Here is an 11,696-nt window from a genome sequence, read left to right as displayed (position 1 = left end):
TTATCCGACTGATAACCAACCAACGGAGCAGCATGTTCCTTACGGTTTCTTACTAGTTTCGCATTACTAGAACGGAGAGCGTTCATCCTCGCCCACTCCAATAAGTCCGCCAACAGACTATCTTCGTTGTTATGGACTTTACTTAAAGCATACATGGCTAACTCTTTTGTATAAATGCCCTGTAACACATAATCACGTGTCTCTTCGAACTTCAGTCCCAGTTCCCGACACAAACGCACTTTGTCTTGAAAGTATACCATGATGTGTTCATCGCGACCTTGATGTCTGTTTGTCAAAGCATCCCATCTGTCAGACATTCGAACTTCTCTGATAAAGGTGGTTTTGAACTGCGAAACGAAATCGGTCCAGTCTTTAAAATCTCTGGCTGTGAACCAGCTCCTTGCGGCTCCAGTCACATGTGCGCGTACAAACTGAAATCGGAACCTGCATGGCCACTCGTTTAGCTCAGCAGTACCTTCGACCGTCTGTAGCCAGTCCATCGCATCGTATGTTGACTCGCACCCATCGAATAACCTAACTGCTTTTTCTATATCGGGTAAAATCCGATATTCGTTTACCGTTTTAGATTCACCCTCACTCGACCGCGATACATTTTCAAGTGCGCGCACTTTATCTTGTAATGTGTCCACCAACTTGATCAATTCATTATAACTAGGCGCCCGTAAGTTTGAGTCGTTTTCCCCCATCCTGACGGAACTTTAAATAGTTTTCGGATCGTCTGATCGGTTATCACGTTGTAGAAAAGAATAGAAAGCTGATAACGACGTCGGTCGCTTACCGTACTAATCGTTGTTGATAACTACGGTTACTGAGTGGTCACCAAACTCGCGCCAAATCGTACTAACTACTAACGCTTTGTTTCAAATCCACGTGACAATGTCCTCGATTCTCGGCAAAACGGTCGTTTAACTTCGGATTTCGTTTTCCAACGGCCGCGACCCGAACTCCAAATACCACAAATCAACAATTAAAGCTGTTGCGATCGTATAAAACAAAAAAAAACTGCAAACTACGCGTCGTACAAGCCACGTCGGCTTACCGTACACGCTATGAAGTCGTCAGTCGTTTCCGACGCACAGATTTCTTTATCCCACTTCTGAATTTATGTTAACTATTTATGTTAAGTGACGCACAACGAATAGATTTCAATACTTTTATTTGAAACAAAAAATAATTACATGAACATAAAACAGGTCAACCCCAACTGTCTCCGTTGCAGGCCACCAACCAACTAACTCTCTAACCTATTATACACAATCATTTGATATACATGATATGAGATAACAATACTATACGTAATATATTATTATTATATGGCCAATTAACAGTTGTTAATTATAGTTTAACTGGAATAAATGTTGATGACTAACCGCAGGAAAGCTGTAAGTACAATATATTAAATACTAAAATTTTAATTTATAAAATTTTAATTTGTATTTTTTAACAGGACATTTTTTAAGAAGATTACTGGAAAGATAATGATGTGTTGAAACCTTAATGTACAATTTGTCACTGATTACAATAGTCAGTATTGGTTTATCAAGCTACATATCAATATGTCATTTATGATTATTCAGTTACTAGTTAGGTATGTTTCGAATATCAATATGCACTAGAGTCTAGATGTGCAATATTTTAGTATTGAAAAACTGTATATTGTGAATAATAGATATTACACTATTACTATTAGTAAATTGTTACTTTGTATATTTTTAGTTGTGTCAACGTCTTCATTTTGAAGTCGTCTTTTGTAGATATAACCCAAAAATGTACAAAATAAAAATAATATTGTTTTAGATTAGGCATTTTATAGAAATTAGGAGATATAAGTTAATAATTATTAAATTATTTTTTTCAGATGAAGAAAATATTGCTTTCTACTTGGAATCTTAGAAGAATAAAATATTAGCATTTAACACAACCATACTCAACCAGCGGCCCCTGGGCTGCATACAGCCCGCCGATTATTTTTATGTGGCCCAAAAAGAACTCATATTATAAATATTTAAGGGCTATAAAAAAATATATATATTAATATAAAATATAACAAAACAATTATATTTTCAAGATGTGTAACGTTCGAGATTGCAATAAGGATGTTAAATTTTAACATCATAATTATTTGTCTCGAATAATAACTTGTATAAGCATTTTTATTAGTACCATTTAATGTTAAAAATATTAGTTTCTTTTAGTCAAGTCACTCTATAATTATAGTTGACTATTCATTTTTTTAATTTGGCTTAACAAATGAAAAAAGTTAGATTTTATGTTATGTGGTAGCTTTTGTTTTCTAGTTTCTTACATGAATGAAATCATCTTTAAAAAAAAATGTAGCAATATTTTTTTTTATCAATGAAGCAAATGTATTCATATTTGGTTAATATTTTTATTTATGGTAGATCTAATGTCAGATTTTATTTAATTTAAAATTTTGTAATCTAACCCATATTTTGCATTTCTAATGCATAACGGATATTTGATTATGGAGTATAAAATTAATTAAACTTGGTGTTTGACTATCATCCATACATTTTATACCAAATATTTTCTTCAAAATATTAATGATTGACAAATAAATGCGTATAGGTTATAACATGTTGACAATAAATCAAACTTTTTCATTTGATGATTTAATCAAGTCAGTAAATGTACATAAAATAAAATAAAGTAGTTGTATTGATTTGAAAATTCAACTGTTGTTCACTTGTGCTCTTTTAATTATTATTAAACTAATGTAAATATTTTTTTTATCAATATTCATTTTTTTGTAGAATATACTTTTAGTAATAATTACAATTTTAAATAGAATATTTTATTATATACAGGGTGTCCTACAAAGATCTGACAAACGAAATATATTTTATTATTATTATTATTACGCTATAGTGTAATCGGTGTTCGATACTGATAAACCTACTTCCCATAATATGTCAAATATCAAAAATATATTTACAAAATGTTTACTATTACTAGTAGAAATAAGTTTTTGCTTATGAAATCATTATGTTTATTAGTTTTCATCGTACATTGTAGAGCAATATAAAATGTAGTCACAATTAGAGAATATATAAACACAATTGACTCTACTTAAATAGTTAAATGTATTAACAAAAAAAACGGCATAGGAGTATAGGACGTTTCCGGGTTCTGAATACACAATGCAAGTCACGTTGCCGGCAGCCGGTTGCACGCACTTTTTTTGGGCTTGAGAATATATCATAATCATACCGTGATAATATGGGTAGGTAAGGTTGGAAAAAATTTCGTCGTAAGTGTTGTCTACTGATAAGATATGTGAACAATTGACCAGACATGTATATGGTATCGCGGTTTCTGACAGTAGGTAAAGAACCGCATCTCCATATATTATAAAAAAAAAAAGTAAGGAGTATTACTATTATCTGATTATCGGTTTTATCGACGGACGACGGGGCGAGGTCGATAATATTATTTAATAGTATTTAATATGCTACCTGTTTTGAAATCCCAAAGAAATATGGATCAAAATTTCAAATCTTTACAACGTAATAACTACAAAACCGATTGATGAAAATTAGAAATTCAAACGCTAAAACTTTTTTTAAAAATGTTGTCTACAGATTTATGAAATTAAAAACATACGTTCCCATTTAAAAAACCAAATGTGATACTTGTTTTACATATAAGGGTTGAAGATAAAAATATTCTAAATATTGAAAAATGTAGTAAAATATGTACCTAAAAGTTTAGAAAAAAAAAAATTCTCAAAATATTTATATTTTCCGAGAAAATGAGTGTTACGTTAGTTGGATCACCCTGTATATATCTCATGTTATATCTTTTAATAATGACTTTACTGTTAGATACTATGACATTTAAATATAATTTTTATTTTAGATTAAGTTAGCTGAATAACGATTTTGTAAAATTTAATACTTTTTAATGCATTACCGTTAGATTTAAAAAAAAGACAAAAAGTCGCGGCATCGTGACCGAGAGGGTTAAAACGGCAAAAAAAACTCAACATATTATAGTTGTAGTATTAGATAGTATTATTCTTTGATTAAATATATTGCTAGTAATATTATTATTAAAATTAATTCGACAACAGTATCACATCCACAAGATGCTTGTGAGTAAAATATGAATTAACTTTTAAAAACTGTGGTATATAGGTATGTAATGTAATTACGTACTTCCATTTCCCCCCAAAATTAAGCGGTTATTATGTATTTTGATTATATATGACATAAACAAATATTATCTCTGAGAAAACGGTTGACGTTTAAAATTGCAAAAACTATAATATTCAGTTTATAAAAAAAATAGCGGAATATGTATGGTATGTAGTCATCTAAAAAAACGACTTTCATTAATTATTAGCAAATAAAAAAATTAAATTGTAAACATACAATTCACAGAAATCGCAATTACTTTTTCGATTATTACCCTGTAGTTATTTATTATATTGCATTAATTTATTCTTCGTAAATATCATAACAATAATTAATATATAATAATTATTATTACAAACAATTTAACACAGTTTTTTTATAGAGAACAAATTACTGTTTTAACTAAAAATTTGTATTGCGTATAAAACGGAAATATTTTTTAAACTAATTTGTACAACGAAAAATCGTCCACACTTCAGATTGAAATTAAAATGCGCCGACGGAAAGTTAAATGTACATAGCAAATAAATGTATACATAAGCAATAAACTACAACCGTTTTTAAGGTTTACTACAACAAATATAATGTGTAGTTAGCAAAAATATGTGATAGTTTTATATGGGTTTAAACAAAACAATACAGTTCATTAAATATTTAATTAAAACCATTGTCTTTGGTAGTTACATTAACAATTTTATAATGCTGGAGAGCGGTCGCATAATTTTTGTTTGTCCATATTGATATATATATATATATATATATATTTTTTTTTTTTTTTTGTATATATTTCAAAATATAATTAAACCTTATATTGTATATGTAAAATAAAGTATAAAATGACTACGGTATAAATATATGAAACGCCAATAGTCACCTGACGAATGCTTAGCACACAGCGTTGCGTTGGTGTTAGCGGAAACCCGCAGTTATCTCGAAGGCGGCTTATATTCAACTAGAGATAATATAATATCGATTATATTATTGGATTTTAAAAGTGCAGCCAAGCGCGTTGGACAAGATTCCATGCACCGAGTCTCTTGTATGCATTTATATAATCGGCTAACGTCGAGGAGCTAAAGAGACAAAACAAATGTTTATTGTTATTCACACATAATATTAATAAAAATGTATAATATTTCAACACAATTTAATATGTATAATACTTTTCAATATTTAATAATTCAATTAATATTATACATAAAATGTTTGACACGGAAACTTTTATTACTAAAGTACAATATATGAATATATTTGGAATTTAAGTAGTTTTTAAAAACGTTCTGTACATACTATGTAAAATGCATTCATTGCGATATATTAAAGTGAATGAACACTTTTTATTTCGGTTTGTTCACCGTACATACATTTTATTTTAAACCAACTATTGTGAATATTAAAGTTTTTTCCTTTAACCCCTTTTTTAATACTTCAACATTATAATTTATACCATTTTAATGTTATATATTCTATAATAAAATATTTTTCCTAGACACTTACCAAAAAAAAAAGATAAAATTGTCTGTCCACCATTAAAATAGGTAGTATTGATAATCGTTCAAAAATTACCTTAGAAATCTTTACGAAAACAATCAAAAATATATTCTTAGATATTAATAAAAGAAAAAATATCTAGAAAAACATTGAATTAACAAATTAACATAATTGACAAATTAACAAAATTATATTTTTAATCCAAGTAAATTTAAAATTAAAACTTCTGTAACAAAACGTGTACATGCCTACCTTTATTAAGTTTTTGTAAGCAATAATTTTTAAATCTTATTTAAATCTGAAAACTGATAATTCGATCAATTTGGCAGTTAGTAACTTTGATAAATCCTAATATTGCAATATAATGTGTATTAAACTCCAGAGTAAAGGTTTAGGACAACCCTGACTAGTAAAATAAAATTGTTTATGATTCAAACACCAAGTCTCTAGCTAGAGTTAATGGCAAAAATATGGGAAACTGGTAATTGAAATTACCATGTGATACGTGGAACGTAAGAACCTTGTATTAAACCAGTAGCGACTTTGGACTTAATACGAGAGGTTGAAAAGTATAAAATGAAGTGTGTGGTTTTACAAGAAATCAGGTGGAAAGAAACTGGGACAACTATAATTTTGTGCACACATAGAGTTGCTACGTGAAGAAATCGGTTCAGCGGCTTAGATGATATCGTGGTTCCAGGCAGAAGAAAAAATAGAAACATATCATTGTAAAAACACTACATTCTCAGCTTTCGTTTCGAACCTAAAAATAAAACTAACACTACTTTTACAAAAATCACAAATGAAACAAAATTATTCAAACAAAATAGTTGTACACGTTATATATTTGTACGATAGTCTACAATTCTCTATACTTTTAAAACACATTTTTCATTGTCATTATTTTATTCGTACTTTAATATGCGTGAATATAAAAAAAAACGAAATGTGCTATAATATTTAAAATACATTTTTAAATTTGGATTCTATAAAATGTAATTCAAATTTGTAGTAAAGATATTGTTGAACTCATAATGTTATTTAGTTTTATTATTGCAATAAAATGTTATTCTATTATTATCATTTAAATTATAGTTGAATTACCTAGATGTCTGTAAAATAATTTGGTAAAAATGCAGTTCAGTGCTGTAGTAAATAAATTGTTTTATCTTAAATATATGTATACATACGGACTTGTATTATAATGTTTTTCAAATAGTATACAGGTGTTCCTTGGCTTTTGTGGTTCACTCCAGAGGGATCGCCTACGACCATGGACCGACTAGTAACGCTGGACGCTAATTGCAGGCCGAGGAAGATTGAGCTCAAAATGAAATGATCCTGTAGAAATCAACCACTTAGTCGTCTTTTACGACAAGCGGCCTCTTAGTCACCTCTGTTTTTTGTTTAATATAATTTCCATGATACGGCGCATTGTATGTGCAAAATAGATACTTGATTTCATTGAAAACATCCATTACGTTGAAACATATATTCTATTTTAAACGCATATCATCACTCGACACAAGCACTTTTTAAATTAATACAATCAGTTAAAAATGTACAATACACTCCAAAGAGATGACAATTTTTAAAAATATATTTAGTAGCTAAAAGGAGTTCATTATAGTTTTTTTTCTGAACACCATATGTTTTCGAATGAGTGTTAAGGATTGATATCGGTAATATAATTTTGTACAGGTAGAGCATTGTACAAACAATTTTATAAGCACGTGGCTTTTTGCGCTCTCTCTTTTTTTATGTATGTCGATCAAATCACATACGATGTTTTTGAGGGTCAACAGTTAAAACAATTCACCTGTTCTGCCTTCATAACTCAAAATTCGGAAAAACAAAAAGTTTACGTTTTTTAAAATTTCTTATTTGGTTTGCTATAACTTTTAGACAAATTGAAACTGAAATGACGCATTAATTAGGTATAACCACCACTAACTAACAATTTCATTAAACCAGAAATTTGTATTTTGTTGTTTATTATATTTTATGCGCATATTTAAGACCTTAAGGATAAAAATTAGTAAGAATTAAAACTAGTAAATACCTTATAACATATTAAAACAATTACTACACATTTTGTATTACGGAAAATCTGTAGTTCCAGCTTTAACACGCTATAACTTATGAAACATGAATGGATCGAGTTGGTTATTTTATAAACACATCTAGATGTCACTATGAAGTACTAGCAATTAAGTATCAGTTTGATTTATTTATTTGTGTAACTTTATTTTTTATCTGACCACTTTGATTAAGTATCAAATTAATCGATTAGAATTATCAATTAGTATAATGTGGATAATTAGGATAACTAGGGGTATCAAAACTAAAAAAGTTTACTCTTTCTAAATACCTATTTTACATAGGATAATATTTTTATGAATAAACATCTTAGTAAATTTGAACGCTAATTTATTTCAATAAACTGATAATAGAAGATATGATAAATTAATAACACATTTTTTTTTTTTAAAGATTTACTGACTAATGTATAACAATTTTATTAGAACATAAAATAAAATATAATATATAACATAATATATAGCATATAATATATAACATAATATATAGCATATAACATAAACATCAAATATATATTTTAAATACCAACGATTTTTTAAATTATATTTTGTTTATATACTCATAGAAATAAAAATACAAAAAGAGATTTTAATAAAACAATAAATACTACATATTTTAGTTACTAACATTACTTACTACATATTTTAGTTAAATAGTAGTTTTAGGGATTTAGGTCTTTTTTTTTAAGATCATTAATGGGTTTAAGTTTTCTAATTGTTTGTTGTTTGACTTGGATTCATTTTTTAATGATAAAATTTGAAAAATAAAAAGAAAAAACAACAAGAAAAAACCAATAACAATTATTAATACACATATTAGTTTGATATAGTATACATAATTTGTGGAGTTTTCCTGGTGATTCGAATCAGCATTTTGTTCCTCGCGGCCAGGATATGACATCTGTAAGGATAAGAAAATAAAACAGTCGTTAGCGACGTAAGCCTTTTTAAGGACTGGGTATTTACTTAGGCAGTTTTAGAAATCTATACTTGGTTCGTTAGCTAAGTGACTACTACACACTTCCTTTTAGTCTTCAAAGCGGGAATATGAATGTATGGTAAAATATGATAGTGGCCACTTAAGAAGGACGGTACTCGGATTTACATAAGAAAATTAAACAAAAAATAAGAGGAATTTATCTAAGGTTTAACATTGAGACATTGATACTAAAACAATAAAAAATGAAATAAAAAACATATAGCTCACTTCATTATAAAGAAACCACACTAAGCTAATTTTCGAGAAGAATAGTACTTTTGTATTTCAAATACTACGAATTATTTATGGTAGAGACATAAATAATAAAGCGTTTGAAATAATAATTTGATAATAAATTAGTGTAGAAGGGTAAATCACTTCCACGCTATGTATGCCGGATAGCTGAACGTTTACTGGGGGTAGTAACAGCCGGGGGTGGCTATTATATTCTCTCTTTGATCTCACAGCAACTTTGAGCAACACTAATACGAGTACTCATACATAAACGGTGTATTGACTTGACGGTGTTATAATTACAAACCAAATTAAATACACTGTCTGGATGCTGTATGGGCCAAGAGGCTTCAACATTAATAAAATGCATACTAACACAGGGGAGTCGAAATAATATAACCAGTCTGTCCGGACTTAACGGATCGAGCAGACTGATTAGCAAAAGCTTCGAAGTCACTAATATAAAATTAATATTTCATAAATAATGTTTCTAAATACACATGATTGTAAAATACAGCTCGGTCAACTTGAAGTCTTAAAAAAAAGTTAAGCAATATACTACTTAGCAGAAAGAAATAATAAATATGGTGTCAATAGAATTTTACATACACTATAACTGTTGTTAACATTTATATTATTCCATTTCGTTTTTTTCTAAATCAATTATGATACCAGAGACCTTAAAATTTATATAAACCGCATACTGCAATGTATTTATGAAAATTCAAAATTTTGATTATTAACTATCAAAAAGTAAAAAGATTGCATGTTTTCCATTTAATTGGAATGCTAGTTTTGTCACGTTGTTAAAAAAAAGGAAACGATTTATTTTTCTTAATTCGATTGCTCTATGACGAAAGGGACTATGCGACTATACTCAAGGTTTCCAGGAGACCAAAAAAATGGAATTTTTTATCATTTAAAACTTCAAACTCCGATAACTTTTATTGAACGAGTTTTCAAATTTTCTTCAGAAGTAATTGCTTAAGTAGATTTTTAATAAGTCATAACTATTATGTGCAGTATTGTATTATACTGTGATTATACAACAATTTTTCTCGAGACTAACGGCTAACCTAAATATAATTGAAATGTTAGGGAATAACCGACGTCGCTTGGTCCCCATATATTTTATAATATTAGCGATAATTCCCTAAAAATGTCGCTTAGACTCGTGTTTTAGAGCTAACACATAATGAAGTGTCATTTTACCCGAAATTTAAAAACTTAATTATTCGTTAAAATTTAGCCACTCAGACGTACCAGCCTGCACATATTTTGAAGCACTTAAGTCCCATTTACCTAATAATACATGCAATGTCACTTATTCCCTAATTGTTGTGAAGCCGTCGATTTCTATAATTTCTAAAATATTTTAATATTTTATACTATTATATCTAAACAAATTCATCTTTTACTTGTACATTAGTGAAAGATGATCATCAGAATATTATTAAAGGAAAATAAACGGCGACAAATTTGTAAATTTCTAAAAAAATGTATTGGATCTATTTGCATTAAGATATTATTTAAATAACAATTTTACGATTTCTGGCTCAACGTTTGATAAATTAAGCCAGGCTATACCCGCAAGTAAACGTTATTCAAAAAAAAATTCATGTTTTTTTAATTCATAGTTGATTTCTTTTATCACAGACAGAGAGGAAATTGAATACTTTAAAATTTCAAATTCTGAATTTTTTAAAATGTAGATATTTCCTCAAGGGTTCTACAAGGAAATTACTTTTTGCTGATAACTTGATTGAAATGATTTCGATTAATAAAATATCTCTAGGATAAATATATTTTACAAAATAGTTTTAATTTCATATCAGCCCGGTGTAAGCTTAATAATTTGTCATTAAATATAATTAAGTGCAAAGTCATGTCATTTTCGACATCTCGCGCTCAAATTCTCCATGAATATAATTTAGAAAATTTAATGCTTCAGCGTATGTTTGATAATGGCAATTCAGGTGTTATATTTGACGCGACTCTCTTATCCAAAAAATATGATTTAAATCATAAAAAAAAATCATTATTTAGGAACTATGAAGATTTTACAAACTATGATACTTTAAACACATTGTAATTTAGGCACATTGCTATTTTCTACACTAGAATTATAACTGAGTAGTCTGATCGCTATTTTGCAATGTCCCCATATAAAGTATGAAGCTATCCAAAATTATTACATTCACTTTATATCTTATAAATGTGGTATCCCTCGTCTACCTCATTCACAATATAAGTCGTTTTAAGATACATTAAAAAGTGTTGTAATTTTGTAGTTTTTCTTGTTAAAAACTTTTTTGCTTATGCTATATTAAAATATTAGACAGTATTTAAATATTTGTTTTATTTCATATTTTCTATAGCTTTATTAACGTTTGAAACTTAAATAGCGATATGTATATTTAACTGAATTTTTAAATAAAACTGGTCAATAACGAGTTTTGAACAAATCATTTTAAAGTTTTTAACGTTTAAAGTTAGTATGGGAGGTGGAGTGTGGTTGAGTAGTGCGCACAATTAAAATTAACTCTATACCCCACCCTCTTCTAAGTTTTCATGCTTACTATAAATATTCAGTGTTAAATATTTTCATTTTGCGATACTGGGAATTGATAATTATTAGTTCTGTTATCGTTCAGTCACAACCAGAACGCTGTTACTGTCCTAGTTTATTTTATATTATTTTTTAATAATCGTAAC

The 11,696-nt window shown here is 28.4% G+C and overlaps 1 long non-coding RNA gene across 1 annotated transcript; it reads left to right on the top strand.

Moving 5' to 3' along the window:
- Window positions 1-1,322: 1,322 nt before the first annotated feature.
- LOC126837579 (uncharacterized) lies at window positions 1,323-2,179 on the top strand. Its single transcript, XR_007685579.1, has 3 exons — window positions 1,323-1,403; window positions 1,469-1,609; window positions 1,880-2,179. It is a non-coding gene; the product is annotated as an uncharacterized LOC126837579 (long non-coding RNA).
- Window positions 2,180-11,696: the final 9,517 nt, after the last annotated feature.

The sequence above is a fragment of the Adelges cooleyi genome, unplaced genomic scaffold (assembly GCF_023614345.1).
Source record: "Adelges cooleyi isolate 19-005CV unplaced genomic scaffold, UGA_ACOO_1.1 ACOO_flye_CR_arks_rails_tigmint_CR_PRNA_253, whole genome shotgun sequence".
NCBI classification, from domain to species: Eukaryota; Metazoa; Arthropoda; class Insecta; order Hemiptera; family Adelgidae; genus Adelges; species Adelges cooleyi.
This window is presented reverse-complemented; position numbering and strand designations above follow the sequence as displayed.